Raw genomic sequence first — 18,497 nt, forward strand, 5'->3', positions numbered from 1 at the left:
AAAGCATACATATAATAATGAACATTAAATGAAATGAAACATAGACAGTAAATAAAATTAAACATGAACAGACAGTTATGAATATGATTAATATACATAAAGCAGTTATACATTCATAGCACTATACAACACAAGGGTAAAGTAACAGGCAAGAAGCAATTAAAGAAGTAGAAATAGCAGCGAAACTAAAGCATGAAAAGCCAACAAAACTAAAAGGCAAACAAGTAATATGGTTTCAGGCACACTGCTCTAGCCATGGATTAACAATTAAATCAGCAACTTTGCTATTATTTTTGATGTAAAAACTACATATTTTTAAATGCTCAGGTCTTTGAAATCATACTTTATTACTTTGTGTCTCTTGACGTTATTTATTAACTAAGTCCATGCTTATTGTCATCGAATTTATCCTCAAGAAGTTTGTCAAATTCGTCTTAATATTCCGTTTAGAAGAATGTCAGAGGAAAAAAAAACAATACAAGACCAATATCTTCGTCAGTGCGATTGCTTTTTGGGCGGAATGGATTTTGTACACGTATCATATCTGCATATTCAATTTTTTTTCTATTGCAACAAACGTTTAGTAAATTGCGAAAGAAAATAATTTGGTTAATATATTTTAGTCAGCAAAAATTATGTTCAAAAGTTAATTATAAATCACCGATAAAATCATTTCATTATGACTATGACTGATCAAGAAACAAATGAAATGATAAATAAAAGAAATGGTTATAAGCAAGCAAGCAATATCCATTACCGACAATGAAACTTTTTAGAATACTTAACTCAGAAAAAAGACATGCATAAACATGATTTTACATTCATTGATGAGATCGTTCATGTCCATTCATAAAAATAATACCATTGTTCTTTATATTTGTATGCCTCATCATAACCAAGAATCATGCAAAATAAATGGATTTTTGTAAACTCTCCAAATTCTAACTACAAAGTTTATCTTCTTTTACGATTTGCAATTTGATAATTTATAGACTTTTGTTTGTTTTTGTTTTAAATATTTCTATGCGTGGGTATAAACTGTTTATTGCACTTTTAGTAAAATATAGAAGTTGCCTTCAACACAAAACTATAATCATCTCTGCACTGATGCTTTACAAATATATATTCTCGTAATTGCATGTCTGATAGACTTTCATTGGAAGTCAATCGCCGGGGGAAACTCATGTTTTGGAATGTTTTACACAGTGCATAAAACTACCTTGTATAATATATTATTGAATTTAGACTCACTACACAACATCCAATTATAATTCTGATGACAGAATTATAAAGTCGTTATCAGAATGTTTAAAAAACAAATGGCATTATAATCAGGTGAAAAATGGACGCATTGAGGCAAAAATATGCGAAAAATATTTGCCGGATCTAATAGTGGTGGACGCTGAAAGCAGCACTAACTATACAAGCTCAGAGTTTAAAAAGTGAAAGTTAATTTGGCGGTTTTAGAGAAACTTTTTAAATACCTCAATATAACATTTGGTAAAAAATTGAATCTTTGATAAAGTAGTCATGCATTTATATGAGATAATCATAACTATAAAAAAGATACTGCAAGTGAATAGTTTATTTTATAGGATTTGTAATCCTCTTTTAGTTTCATTTTCCTTACCGGAATTTTCTATGTGCATTTTATTGTTTACTTATGGGTTTCGAAACGCTCTAATCACGTGATGAGATTTCTATACCCTATTGTGTTAGACCAGAAAAATAACAATACCGATAATTACTGTCAACGTTTAAGTAGACAGATTTTTGAACGTTTAATCTAAGCAGAAGGTTTATGAAATTTGTTTTTATGATGTAAATGCAAGTGTGTTAAATTGCTTTTATACTAAACAAGTACTTAAAAGTTACATACAAAGGAGATACTATATGCATGAGCCAATCCATGTAATGTCAAACGCCTAGAAACACAACATTATCAAACCGAAAATGCCACTTAAAGCCAAGGCCTGAAGAAAATTGGTAAAATTGTTTTATTGGATTCCAATCCTTTTCCCGTATTTTTTAAAGGCAGGAAAAATATTGAATACATATGAGTACGTCCCGGAAATCAGTAAGGAGATAACACTATAACAACAGACAGCAAAACAAGATTGGTCTTTAGAAATATATATTTAGTCAAGGAAATTGTAGGAAATAAATGTCAATTTGAAAATATACGAATCAAATTGATCCATTTAATGAAAACATTTAATAAGCACATTCAAATTATAATAAAAACCAAACCAAGAACAAACAAACAAACACACAAACGCCAAAATTAACAACTGTTTTTAACAGAGTAAAACTTACACTGTTTAAACAGTTAATTTTTCGGGTTTTTTTTTTTTTTATTTTCGTGTTTCTGATGTTGTGTTCTCCTCGAATGTCCTTCGTTCTACAGACTTTTGTAGACCTCATTGCCGATGAATTTGGCTTCCTATTTCGATATATTTATTTTGTATATCATTTATTCTTTTAATCTTTAAGTTTCTTATGTTTTTTTTTCTAATGAAGGTGAAAGGTTTGTTCTTGGAACACATCTAGAGCATATCGAAATTTTTAACATTTATATTATTGGTATTTTTATATTTTGCACATTCGGTGTTGCCAATTATCGTATATCGTCATTTTCAAAATACTGTGAAAGTATATCAATACGTGGATCCCAATATCTTGAATCAGGAAATAAACACAAGTTCTTGGATTCTTGAATTCGTCGTTTTCAGGTTTTCAGCATACACATCAATGAAAATCTCATTTTCGTTTGGAACTAAATTTCGTGAGGTAGCCTTCCTACAAAAACCACGAAAATTGATGTCCCATGAACAACATTACTTTCACAGTAATGGTATGCTAATGTTGTCAACCATTACAGATAGTTTGTGGACATGCTTGATTTAAAATCAATGTCGTTATTATTGAAATTTCAATTTCAATTTCAAATGGTTACAGTCGTGGTAATTTTGCATTACATTATGATATATCATAGACAATGGTGTAGTTTTATTGGATTATATTGAAAACATATTAACAAATATAATCATTCTAACAATATCATTACGAATTTTAACAAATTTCTTTTTAAAACAGAATTCTGTATTGTCAAACCACATAATTAATAAAGAAAGCATTCCACGATAAGATTATAATTAGAAGAAAGACAATTTATAAAATCAGTAATTAGGCTGTGAATCTAGACAGTCGACCACAGCGCGAGAAACGTTGTGTAATACGACTACGACTTAATAATTCTTTAAAACATTATTATCAGTTGATATCATTAGTAAAACATTTATATAACAACACACTATGCCTTATTTTAGTAGTCCATTATTTGGTTAACTTGTCCATTATCACTTATTTTAGCTTTTCGGGCCGAGACATTATGATACATTTTTAATCAGTTGATAACAGCATGAATACATTTGACTGATTTGTATTACGACATAATATGCGTTTATTTTCTTTAAAGTCCATTAATCAAAGACTCCACACAAGAACCAGCAAGACGAAAACTATGCAGCTAATTATTAACTTGTCTGCAGCTTGTCTACAGCTTACGAGTGCATACATGCACATGTACTTCCAGGTACATCATCAATGAGAATGTTACATTATAATTCACTTTCTTGACGTGAATAATTATATAAACTAAAGACTAACTCTATATAGTGGATATGGTTCGCAGATCATATTTTTGAGCAGGCAGGATGAGGTAAGGTGAAGATAACGAACCGCCGTGAATACAATGGCTTGACCGTATTTTCAGTAAAAAACAAAATCTTCTACGTAAAGCACACAATAGAGAGACGTAGTAAACAATCAACGCGAATATTTCAAATATTTCAAATATTTCCCTGTGTATGCTATACACTTATTATCCATCTGTAACATCGACAAACTTAATCTACGGGTTAGAATGCAACTTATACGGTTTAGTATATATCGGTGAAACACAAGTACGGTTAAACAAACGAATGTACGGTCATCGTTCGGGAATTAATATCACCAAATTCCCGACAGTTTATCAACATTTTAATCAACAGGATCATTCATGTAGACTATGTATTGCAATACCTTACAGGTACAATGACAACATCAAAAGTATGTGAAACCTTTCAAACCAATATAAAAATAACATAAATGTGATAAATTTATTTGACAAAAATCCAAGACGGATTAGGAGATATAGACATCCCACTATACATCATCCCAGATGCATAATGTCTAACTAGATGGTCATCTTCATTTCATACAAAAACTAAACTCTATTTTATACCTCTCACTCTCCGACACCCCTTTCCAAAACAAGTCTTGGCACCCATGTTTCTAAAACTATCGAATCATTATACAGACTTGTGGCCATTATTTTGGCTACTGGTTTCCACAGACTCTTTAAACCAGTTTGTGTAAAAGGTCAAGATGAAGAAAAAATATCATTTCTTCTACTACCGTTTGTCAACAGAGGTATAAATGCTATTAATTTGGCTGTCATCGTCCATCACAAAAACGTCATCAACAAAATTCCCTCGGATTTCAAAGAAAAATCAATACTGATTATTTCATATTCCTGTACTTCACCTATTGCATCCAAATTTTCAATTATAAAAGACTATTGCAGAACCTCAAGATTGATGACTTCAAGGCTAAACCATCTGACTGTTCTTGCAAAAACTCTTCATTCAAAAATGGGTATTCCGGTCACGTCATTACGGGTGGTTTAAACATCATCGAAGACGGATCTTTTCTAAAGGTCCAAAGTACCGCGGACCACACGCTCAATAAATTAGAATTATTAACATTAAAGTTCTTATGGATACCGTGGAAGACTACACAAGAAAAGGATAAAGAAGAACAAGAAGACATTGATTCGCTGTCAGAGTATATTAATGTTGTGAGGCATTTAATGTTGAAACGTAAGAAAGTTTTAAGTCGGTGAATAAGCGTCAATGTTACATCAGTATTTAAAGACCCCAATGTAGCAAAACATTTGTATTATACATGACAAATATTATGTCGTACCAGCAGACAATCCTAAAATAACATTATTGTCTAGAAAAGGTGTTACATCCTATGTTTATCATCAGAGGTAGACGCAGAAAATATGACCTGAACTGCCACTACATTCTCCAAAGAAGAGATAATGGAAAACCATAAATCTGTGTTATCCTCTTTTAGTATCTACCAATGACGATGATTGTGATCTACCGTCTATGTACTGGATTCCTAAACTCCACAAAAAAATCATATAAACAACGCTACGTAGCTGGATCTGCAAAATGTAGCATCAAACCTCTTTCAAAACTTCTGTAGTCACAGCTATCAAAGATGGTCTCCAGACCTACCACGACATTTGTTACAACCGTGGTGGTATTAATTCTAATTGGATCCTGAGCCCCGTGCAGGTCCGAGTGTTAAAAGAATAGGCCTGCAGCAGCGCTAAGCTTGTCGTATAAGGCGACTAAATAGTGCTCAGAAACCTAGCCGGGGGCTAGGCGCTCTGCCCACAGAGCAACTGGGATGTGTGCCCCAGGTGGTGGAATGGGGTACCCCTGGCGTGTTACATGCTGGGGTTGTCAGGCTATAATACGGAAAACCTGACTGCAAACCATAGTGGTGCACCGTGTTGGGAAAGATGCCACGTTCCTCGCATGTTAAAGAACCCTGCTGTGGTATTCGATAGGAGTAGGAACCTTTGCGCTCCGCCACAGGAGGCTAAATTGCCCTACCTTACCCACCCCCCCTTTCTCCAGTGGAAATCAAAATTTGTCGACCCTATTATCCTTGTGACCCATCCTATTTTTTTCATTTCATGTTCATTTTATCATCCATTTCATGTTCATTGTCTGAATATAGCTGAAATATTGCTGCTCGGACGTTAAACCCCAACAAACAAACAAACATAAATCCTCAATTCAATGTTTTTATCATAATACAATACATTAAAACCTATGGTTTTTCAACTCTTTATACTTCTATTCCCCACACTCAGTTAACATCCCAACTCAAAAACATTAAACATCGTTGTTACTTCAACAAAAAACGGTGCATCTTGATCAAATAGGCAGTTCTTTGTAGAGATTCATCATACTTTGTGAAAAATAATTCCAAATAATTATATCCAAAATGTTTTGAAAATGCCGGAATTTTTTATCGATAGTATATTTGTCGAGTTTGGTGGACGAGTTTTTCAACAAAAGGTCGGCAATCCAATTACTTGCTGACCTATTCCTTCACTCTTATGAGGCTTTTATAGCTGATCTGATCCAGGAGAATCATCGTTCAGCTAGATCCTTTAATCTCAATTTCCGCTTTTAAGATGACGTATTATCGTTAAACAATCCTTGTTTCGGGGATTTGATACAAGAATTTGAAATAAAGGATACTACAGACATTGTGAAGTCAGCCTCATATCTTGACCTACACTTTGAAATAGATGAGAAGGAAAACTATTGACCAAATTATAAGATAAACGTGATGACTTTTTAGTTGACTTTTCAGAATTGTCAACTTTCCTTTCATCTGTGGCAAAAGCCCTTCAGCGTCTGCATATGGAGTTTTCATATTACAATATGCCAGAGCTTGCCGTAACTACGCAGACTTCTTGTATTGCGCTAGACTTCTTAAAATTAATCTTCTGGAACAGGGTTATGTTGGTACAAGATTTAAGTCATAAGTTTTAAAGTCGTGATCATAAACTCGTGAATCGTTACGGTGTATCCATCTGCACCATGAATACTGATTTGTTCAATGTGTGATTGTTTTCCTTTCTCCTTTCGTCTACCCCGGACTTGACTTTTTAATGAGCAACTCGGAGGGTGTTCATAGGAAAGCAAAGGACGCTTACCCTACCGGTGCACCTGGTCCATGCTCCCAGTTCTTAGTGGAGTTCGAGTTGTTCATTTACTTTTGTTACTATGTATGTATTATTTTGGTTATTTTATGTTCTTTGTTGTGCTTGTCTGTTTTCCATGTCTGATCTTTGTCCCTAGATTACATTCCTTTGATTTTCGCTAGAACCTTTGTTTCCTTGATTACTCTTTACAAAGAAGACCACATGAGCTCCGAATTCATGAGCCCGGTCCACCTGTTACATTCAAATGAGATCACAATCTCTGTGGGAAAACACAGAAATACCCTATTGTAAAATATATTTGCTTAAGTACGATATAAGGACGTGATCCGACGCTTTTCATCTTGCCTCATCCCGCCAAATGAGTGATACTAACATACTAACTCACTTACTGTCAAACAAAATATCAATATCCCTGCCTCTTAGTATATATGCATCAATAGGATTACAAAGTTGGAAATACAAGAGGACCGTCTGGTCAAATAAACCTTGTACCTTGTACGCTATTTAGATAAATTTTGACCAACTTTGACCAGTGGGTTTCGTCAAAATGATATAAAGATCTTCCTTTTGCTCTTATAATATCTTACTACTCTACATTAATATTCATTACTGATTCCTTAACTCTGAAGTTAAGTTTTTTTTCTATTTTTTCTATTGATTGACTCGCCAAGCTAAGTACCACATCGCAAAATTCGTGTCACAAATAGAATGCGTGAAAATTTGAGTTTGGATGATTTTTCTGGGACAGTTATAATAACATCACTGTCATGTGTTTTAACGATAAATGGGTTTCTAATGACATTATTGAGCTGTTCACTGACAGTGCGGGGGAAAGACAATGGTTTTGGAATTTCTTTCGGCGGAAATTAAAATCAAAGCTGCTGGACAAGGCAATAATTTGATGATGGTATTTTATTTGATATTACATTTTTATAATTATTCCCAGTGGCAGTCGCTTTTTCCATTTGGGGTTCTAACCTTAAAAACCAGAAAATGGTATTTAAAATGGAAAATGAAGAAGTTATGACAATTATAAACAAAATATCGTCAAAGCCAAAAAGAGTGATATTCCATTGTGAGAAAGCTTGTTTTCTGCACACTTCAGTTTAATATTTTACTGTAAGCAAGTCAAATCAGCGAAAGCTTAATAATTTGGCTGATTCTTTATTACGTTGTGATTTTCAGCGGTTTCACCATCTATATCAGATGCCCAATATCAGATACTGGGAGAACAGATATACCAATCCATCTTTGGAAAACTGATACTTAAGTAAACGTTTTAGGTGATAGATCCATGGAATGCAACACATGTAGAACTTACGAATATGCTGTTGAATCCTTTAATTGATATTGCATATCATATAGCCTCCCTAAAATTTGGCCCGCTCTAGTATCTGATTTGTTACAGCATTTCTTTCAATAAGAATTCATTTTTCCACAGTCAGTATCTACATCAGTGATCACTACTTACCATAAACTTAAAGGTTTACACGACATTGCAGTCGTTCCTAGTATACAGATCCCTTGAAGGATTTAAAAGAAAAAAATATTCCTAAACCTGATATTTGTATGCCCATATTAATAAATTTACTTAAATTACAGATTTGGTCCCTCACCGATGTATGCAAATCTAGTTACGAGTCTGTTTTATTTTTATTTCTGCTTTTAGTCTATGTTTTTGGCTTGCTCCGAGTACGCGTGATTGCAACAAACAATAACAATAAGTTAGATGTTGGCATTCATGTCATCCATCTGTAAGATGTTTGTTTCTGACGTCCTGATCTAGAGGCCATTTACTTTTCCATACCCTTAAGAACTCCTTAACGGACTAAATCGGTACTTCCACAAAACTAGTTATAAACAAACAGGTATACAAGGCTATCTGCGCATCACATAGCTAAAAACGTTCTTGCAATCCCGCAATTCTCATTTAAATGAAAATGTATTCATTAATTACGATAGGACAAGTTTAACCCGTTATCAATTTTCGTCTGTCTAACAAAAACATTGTCTTTTTTGCAGTATTGAAGGACATTTTAATTTCTATTCTTTTAGAATTGGAGGTGCAAGTGAGGTCAGAAGATTAGGCATTGATGATGAAGCACTAAAAAATAGGGGCGCTGGTCATCAAAGGCCTAAACAAAATATATTCAATTGATTTTGTTTGAAATTGTACTATTTAAATATGACTCACTAATGGTCATAGAACTTTTCTATTATAGTTTATGATTAAGGGTAAGTCGGTCCACTATAACGTACCAGTCCATTATAAGGTAAACCGGTCAATTATTACTCGTAGATTTTTTGCATAATGACATTCTAAAATTAGTTCATGTATAATCATCAACAAGACTTTTTACTGAGCAAAATTATATTGTTAACAAATCTCCATGTACATGTTGACTTATCAGACAAACAACAAGCTTTAAAAACCTAGTTTACAAATGTTTTAAGAATTTGTTTCTTTTTTTTTCAAACAGACCTGTTATATGTCCTGAAATAATGGTCTTTAAAAGATTGCTATAGTCCTTGTCTTTGTCTTAGATCACAACAACATTCCCTGTGTTCTAATTACAGATTTTTTACATAGACGGAAAAGCACATGCATATCAAATTTTATTTATCATATTAATCAAAATTTGCACATGGCAAATGTCAAAATACCAAAAACACTGAGGTTTTACTCCTTGTATTGCATATGGTAGAACCTCTCGGGGATGGATTTTGCTTCCTATTTCGATATAGTTTAGTTTTTTTTTGTATTTCTTGAATACAATTAATTTTTGGATTAAGATCTTCCTAACCACTTGAGTTTGCTGATAAGATGTTACGCCTTGAAACACGAATACAGCATATCACTGTATATGATTGGTATTTTTGTTTTATAGTAATCAACATTTTTTGTGTCCTCTTATTACTCGAGGTTATGATTTAGTTCAATATAATCTTTTTAGGTAACAAACAGGTGACCGTGTAAACCAAGATAATGCCAGGCTTGAATATTGACAAAAAATAACTATAGATTTCAGCAAAGTGTTCTGCGGAAAGATTCAATTACGAGCAGAAATAAAGATATCTTGTCAATTGTGTTTGAATTGCAGTGTACTGCAGATTTTAAACTTCCATTTGTTTTGCATTTGATGCCTCATTGTTCGGACTGAGACAAGATGCCTGTATTAAAATACATATTACCACATTTAATGTAGGGAAGCTTTATAATATAATTGATAGTCCAGTTAAACGTAAGCACGGAAGGAAACCATAGTCTTCTATGTTTTCTTATTTTGGCATGAATCTTCATCACATACTACCGTAAACGAGATTTCAGTTTCTGTTTTTTTTTCATGTTTGTTTTTGTTGAAATGGATGTATATAACCTTGCTCATACATCAGAAATGCCATTTTCTCCCGGGGAAAAAGAAAGTATTTATATGCAGATGATTATTTTTTGGTAAAGGATGTTTGTATTTAAAGATAAGCAAGAAAAAGAAGTTATATTTTGCCCTCAAAATGAATATAGTATATTTTGATCATATAATAATTAATTACCACATTTAATGTAGGGAAGCTTTATAATATAATTGATAGTCCAGTTAAACGTAAGCACGAAAGGAAACCATTGTCTTCTATGTTTTCTTATTTTGGCATGAATATTTATCACATACTACCGTAAAATAGATTTCAGTTTCTGTTTTGGCTTTGAGCATCAGAAGTGCCATTTTCTCCCGGGGAAAAGAAAGCATTTATTTGAAGATGAATATTATTTTTTTTCCTGAAAGCTATTACTTAATTAGTGTGAGTGGTAACTAGATGTTTGTGTTTATTTCTAATATTTGTCTATATGTCACCTGTGTGGTTGAGCCTTAGCAACAATATTGTAGACAATTATGAGGTGAAAACTTAAATGTTTAAATTTGAATTTTGACAATAATGGGAAACAAAATACGTTTTGTAAAAGCGGAAAAAAATTTGATGAAAATGTGCCACATTTAAAATAAATGATTACAAAATAAAATTGATAAAAATGATTAATATTCTAGAATAACAGGTCGGCCCCTATTATAGAGATAGAGACATCGGAATTGTAGAGACGTTCTTAATTTTAGCCGTAGTCATAGATTTTTAGGAATGGTGACTTTATTCAACTTATACACTACTAGTTAATCAGTTATCGGTATATCACAGTTAACTAAGTCAGCGTTATTCAAATCAGCTCATGAAATTGAACTTTTTATTTTAAAACACCTCATGTCTGAAGATTTACGTGTCAAATATTCATAAAAGAAAACAAATATAAAAATGGTATTTTCTTATCCTAAATTAATTGCATATTGTCGACCTGACTATGATATGTGTACAGTTTTGAACTAATGTTTTTGATGAGTAAATCGTGCAAATTATTAAATGTCCCTCTTCATTTATTGATGAATATAGTAATACTCATCCAGTCCATTAAAAGCTGTAAGGCATAATATTATAGTATGAGTGATTTTAGTGCATCCTTATATGTCTTATTGTTTCGTCTAGACTGTTAATTGGCTTTTTTTTTATTCATTTTGTGTCTGGTGTCGTGCAGCTATTCTAATGCAAATGTAACTGTTTATTTTATTTTTTTTTTATTAGAATACGGTTTTTTGTTTAAGGTATGTAAACAGATTATTTTAACTTTCTTGAATAATGTAAAATACGACACTTCCCTACTCTTCTTAGGTACATCAGCGAGTCCGTTTCTTCCAGATAATCGGACGTGTTTAGTATATTTCATAATTTATGTTTGTCAGTTTTGTAAAAATAGGATGAATGTTCGAAGGATTAATATTACAAGATAACTCACATCTAATAAAAGTGGATAATTTGGCAACATAGTTTCGGTTCTAATTTTGTCTAGCTCCTTATGTTACAGTTATTCCCCTGTTAACATATCCGTCTCCTTCTTCCATTCTGTAACTTAAGAAAGACAACTTCATATTTTTTTTTTATATTTCGATGCAATTGTTTATGGTCAAGTTTACCAAGTAAGACTCTCTTTTCAGCAAAAATCGTTTAGCTCATGCAGTCACAAAAGTACTATAAAAAGGAGAAACGAGGAATATTATTCGAGGTAGATTATATTGGGATTGAAACAGTTTTAGATTGTTCCATATGAAACATTAATGCTTACAAATACGTTTTTAAGCTCAGATATTGTCCTGAAGATATCTATTTTTTGAAGGTCAATAATGTACTCATTAGCTAATCGTCTTGTGATAAATAAAGTTCAAAATCTACGAAATAATTCATCACATTTTCCTTTTATACAAATATATAAATAAAAGATGTGTATTATTGCCAATGAAACAGTCATCCACCAAAAGCCGATATCAATTAAATTATTCTACAGATCACCACACGGCCTTCAATGATGGGCAAAAACAATACCATAAAGCAAGCTGTATATTTTGGCATTCTACAATGCATGTAGCAATGCACAGCACCAGTCATGCAAAGAGTAGTTTGCAAGACAGATCTGATCAACAACACTTTTCATCAGAAAAATCACGCATGGGTAAAGTTTGAATGTAATTATAAATCTTCAGCTATAGAAAGTAGATGGTCTAGAGTATGAAACATACCAGCCTTCGATACAGTGACATATCTAGACACAATTTGATTGAGGAGCTGATCTGTATATTTTTTTTAAAAATCATGTCATACTTTGGTGTAGCTGAGACTTGGTGTCATTAGTTAGATCCATTAAATGAGCAAAATATGTACTAAAATGCCATTTTAACGATTGTTTTACATGGATAGTAAAATGTAAAAAAAAAGTTAAAACAGGATTGCCATCAAATCATATTCATCCAAATATTCACCCAAACATGACACATGCATAGTCACACCTTCTACTGTTTTACTGGAAGAGTAATCAAGGGAATCAAGATTCAACCGGAAATCAAACACACAAAAAGAACATAAAATAACCAAAATAATACATTGAAAGTAATAAAAGTAAATGAGCAACTCGAACTCCTCTAGATAATAGGAGCATGGACGGAGTGCACCGGTAGGGTAAGCGTCCTCTGCTATTCTATAAACACCCGCCGAGTTGCTCATAAAAAGTCAAGTCCAGGGTAGACGAAAGAGAAAAGGAAAACTATGACACGTTGAACAAATTATGGTGCATGTGGATAAAAGAAGAAGAGATTGTGGAAAACCATAAATCTGTGCTCTCCTCTTTTGGTCTCTCTATCAAGGACGATGATTGTGATTTACCGTCTATGTACTGGATTCCTTAACTTCACAAGAATCCATACAAACAGCGTTTCATAGCTGGATCTGCAAAGTGTACCTCTTTCAAAACTTTTAACTTCTATACTCACAACTGTCAAAGAGGGTCTACAGTCCTACCACAACACTTGTTACTCCCGTAGTGGTATTAATTCAATGTGGATCCTGAAAAATTCGAAAGATCTTTTGGAGACAATCAGTTCAAGACTATTATCTGAATATAATAGCATTAAAACCTATGATTTTTCAACACTGTATACTTCTATTCCAATACTCAGTTTAAAGCCCGACTTAAAAACATTATACATCGTTGTTTTTTCCAAAAAAGATGGTACACCTAGATACAAATATATAGTTCTTGGTAGAGATTCCTCATACTTTTTAAGAAATAATTCCAAATCATCTTCCAAATATACAGAGGAAGATGTTTACAAAATGCTGGAATTTTTAATTGACAACATATTTGTCCAGTGTGGTGGACGTGTTTTTCAACAAACGGTCGGCATTCCAATGGGAAAAAATTGTGCTCCTTTACTTGTTGACCTATTCCTTCACTCTTATGACGCTGACTTTATAGCTGATCTGATCAGAAAGAAAGAATATCGTTTAGCTAGATCCTTCAATCTCAAGTTCTTTATCGGTAGATGCGATGTATAAAACCCCCGAAAGTAGGATTCTTTAAAGATAATACGTCATCTATATAGCAGAAACTGAGATTGATTGTTGGATCTAGCTAAACGATGTTCCGTCTTTTGGATGAGGAATTCCTACCAAGAACTACATATTTGTATCTAAGTGTACCGTCTTTTTCATTTTAGTAAAAACGATGTATAATGTTTTTAAGTAGAAACTTTAACTGAGTATGGGGAATAGAAGTATAAAGAGTTTTTAATACTATTTATTCTAACAATAATCTTGATTTGAGAATTTTTCAGGTTCCACATTGAATTAATACCACTACGGGAGTAACACGTGTCGTGGTAGGACTGGAGACCCTCTTTGACAGCTGTGAGCATAGAAGTTAAAAGTTTTGAAAGAGGTACACTTTGCAGATCCAGCTATGTAGCGTTGTTTGTTTGGATTCTTGTGGAGTTTTGGAGTCTAGTACATTGACAGTAGATCATAAATACGTCTTTGGCAGAGAGGCCAAAAGAGGATAGCACAGATTTATGGTTTTCGACTATCTCTCCTTTGCAGAGTGTCTTAGCAGTATAGGTTTTACTACTGTATATGTTTTATTGCTGCCTTTGTTTTCTACGTCTACCTTTGATAATAAACATTGGATGTAATACGTTTTGCAGAAAAAAAAGCAGTATTGATTTTAGGCTTCGTCTGCTAGTACGATAATATATTTGTCAAGTATAGAAATCAATGTTTTTGCTATATCGGGATCTTTGAAAACTGATGTTGTATTGATACTTATTGACCTACTTTAAACTTTCATAAGTTTCAAAATTAAATGCCTCTCAGCCTTTACCCACTCCGACAGAGAATCAATGTCTTCTTAATAATACCAATATATGGAGCGTAGTTCACGGTACTTCGGACCTTCGGAAAGGACCCTACGGAGAGATTCATTTCGATGATGTTTAAATCGCCCGTATTGTGTGACCGAAAGTATCATATTTGAATGAAGAGTTTTTCAAGAACAGTCAGGTGGTTTAACCTTGAATTCTTCAATTTCGAGGTACTGCAATAATTGAAAACTTTGGTTGCAATAGGTGAAGTGTCGGAATATGAAATTCGGTGAAAGTTCGTTCGTGTTGTTTTGGTGACGGAGGATATTAGCCAAATTAATAGCATCTAAACAATTTGTTGACCCTTTACACAAACTGGTTTAAAGAGTCTATGGCTACAAGTCTGTATAATGATGAGATAGGTACAGAAAGAGTAGTGTTTTGTAAAGGGAGTGTAGTAGAGTGAGAAGTATAGAACATAGTTTAGTTCGAATGTGATAAAACCCAAGAGGTTTTTGTGTGAAAGATAGAAGATCATCTATGGAGACATCAGCATCTTAGGTGATGTATAGTGGCGATGGCCTTGACTCCTTATCCGATAATATTTATGCTATTTGACTATACTTATTTCGCTTGAGATTATATTGTCATCAAGGACAAATTGTCTGTCTATTATTTCTAGAACGAAATACTACTTCCGCCAAAAGGAAGTTTTAGACTAAATTGGATTCTGTAATGTCTTGCCAAACTGTTCAGCGAATATTTTGTTATAAGATAAGTCGCGTGTTAATTTCATGAAAACGCTTTTTTACATCCTAAGCCAAAAAGTCCTAACGCAAAAATGCCATTGTAAGAAAAATAAAAATGGAGAAAGGGGTTGTCAATAAGTCTAAATTTAGCGCATTTTGTAATTTGTAAATAGTAATTATCAAATGACAATTTGATACCATAAACCGTTCTACACGCCTTGACACGTAAAGCAACTTCAATTTTCCTGCTCTGCAAAGCACAATCTACTGTATAATTGTATACAGTGAAAAATTACTATTCAGGTTCAGTCGTTGGAAAGAATAAAGTAGTAGGTGAAATATGATGAGAGAAACTCATGATTTTCACAATATCGCTATGTAAAAAAATCGCTGATTTGATCTGCGGTTGAACTGTTCAGGGTGGATAACTTAATCAATTTACAGATTGTTTTTCTATTTCGTGATACAGGACGAAATACTCATAATGGCTATCAAAACGAATTTATTCTTTGATCTTAGCTTAGAAGCACTCAGAGTCCTATTTCAATCTGTCAGGAGTAAAGATCTTTATAAGTTTCTAATCAGTGACAAACACAAAATGTTGCATACATCTTAAAGTTTTGTAAAATTATGAAATAATACTTATAAACCGTAGTTGGTGCAAAACTGTAAAAATATATTCACCTTCGTTCTTTTACAGGTTACACCTGCCTCATTTTATTGAATACATCAACACATACATGAAATTTAGAATAGAGAAGTCTTCTTTCAGTGGAAAGATATACCAGATCAGTGCCTATACTGTATTAACGATTTTTTTTTGTAGTAGTTAAGGACGTTAAGACCTTTGTAGAAAAAAACAGTCCTGACATTTTATGACTATCTGACTTGGTACTAACTACATATCTGTCAAAAAAAGTTCGAATGGAGTCTCTAATGAACACTGGGGACGTGTTTCCATCCGATAATGAGGTTTTATCGTATTTATGGTATCAACACTGGATATGGTATGAAAGGAGGAGATATGTCATTGATAAATGGGTGAAAAAACAGCAACAGCTGATTTTTTTTATCATAACTGCTAGAAATAGATGTATAAAGACTAGAAATTGGCTACAACCTCTAGTAGTTATAACTATGCTTTCTTGAAACGAAGTTAGAAATTAATTGCACGATGTTACATTTCTTTTCTCTCATGAAACATTTCACATTATTATCTCTAATGGTTTTTATTTATCACTCTACTAATTTGATTTACAGAACGATGCAACTATGATGCCCTTTCCTTTAAAAAACAAACCAAAACAAAAAAAAACTAAAATCGCATAAACAGACAAAATAGATCATTGTCACTGTGATAAACAAGACTGCTCTACACATTCATATTTTTTTAACCAATGGTATCCAACATAGTGTACATTTTAAAAGAAAAAATATAAGAAGGACATACTCGAAAAAATGGACACGGATACACACATACGCACACACGCCTAGTAACTTAAAGAATAAAAGAAAAAACACCATGAAATATTACATCGCACACCATACTCTAACACTACCATTACATACATATATCTACGATGGAGACATTAATTCACAGCGCAACTAAATCCAAAATAGTATTCTATTTTCAATGTTTTATCAATGTAAATAAAAGTGTGAGATTACAACCAAAATCAAGCAATCAGGTACTTCATATAAACAGAGCACGGACAGAAAATAACCGCGTTTCAACTGGTTGTCTTTTACGGCCTTGTCCAATATTAAAGAACAGATATCTAGACCGCATTCAAAATTACCTTAATTACAGTGTAGACAGCCAGTAACGGCACAAGTCTTACATCTGTCATTATCATCAGCAAATCATACTAATTCATAATGCAGTGTACTTTCGAGAAGATGCATTTATTCTTAAAATTGTTCTGTGGAAATCGATAAACTGATTAAATGATGGGGAACGATTCTTTCCTAAAAAAACAATTTTATGACTTGGATGCCATAATTCTTTTAATTTTAACAATATTGTAATGAATTTCGAGGGTAAACCAACAAGTTACAGTTTAAAACACAATGACCTTAAAACAAAACAAAAAACCTTGATATCTATGCCTTGTTTCCTTTAAAAGCAAGAATTGGTTCCCTACGTTTGAAAATACACGTTCGACAACACACTTGCCATATAAATACATACAACGTGCGCTAGACAATCCGGGTCATATATAAAAAGAAGGCTTGATATCTATATGCGTTCTTGGTAATAACCATGACACATGAGCTCCAAAAATTAATGAAGGATTTGATTTCTGATAAGCAGCTTCAAAATAAGTATATAATGAGCAGTCTTTGGAAAGAGGAAATCCCGCATTCTTTAGCTACAAGGAGACCAGTTCCACTTTGACAGCAGGTAAGATACGACGCATATTCTTACAACACACATTGAAAGGAATAATATCACCACTCCTCTAACATCCAAAAACAGATCTAATTAATTTCCAATTGAAAATCAAACTGTATCCTCCATCGTCTTCCAAAATTGCGAAATAAAAAAATAAATAGTTTATTATGAGATAAATCAAAACAGTGTATAGTTAAATTATGATGCTGTTCAATTGACAATATCATTGTCAGTTGTGCATGGTAGTATATGATTCCGTGGGGCTACTCTGGTATATTTTGGTGAGGTGTTCATTTTTTTTTTAAATGAAAGCAGTACCCATATCGACGTGAGCTTAAGCCTGGATTACCATACCCATATCTATGTCTGAAATCAATGAATACCCAAACCTGTGATCGAAGTCATAATCAATACCTGAATCTATGATCGAAGACATAATCAATACCTGAATTTATGCGAACAACCCATTACATCAACAAACCTTGCACAGGATGTCAATGCTTTATGTCTCCTCAGAAAATTATTTATCTATTTAAAACTAGTTAAAGATTTACTCATTATCTGTATCTATGGCATCATCGGTAAAATGAAACCCATACATTATTCGGATATCATTAGATAAAGGGATACTAAATATATGTTTACCAGATAAAAAAATATCCAAATCCATGCCAAACATTATTAAGAATGGACTAATAAATTGCACATCCCGTATACCATATTTAGTGAGTATTCCCCACCCCCCCTCGGATATATGATGCACGATG

This window comes from Perna viridis, chromosome 1 (assembly GCF_037379345.1).
Source record: "Perna viridis isolate PV_CMFRI_1.1 ecotype Kerala chromosome 1, ASM3737934v1, whole genome shotgun sequence".
NCBI lineage: Eukaryota > Metazoa > Mollusca > Bivalvia > Mytilida > Mytilidae > Perna > Perna viridis.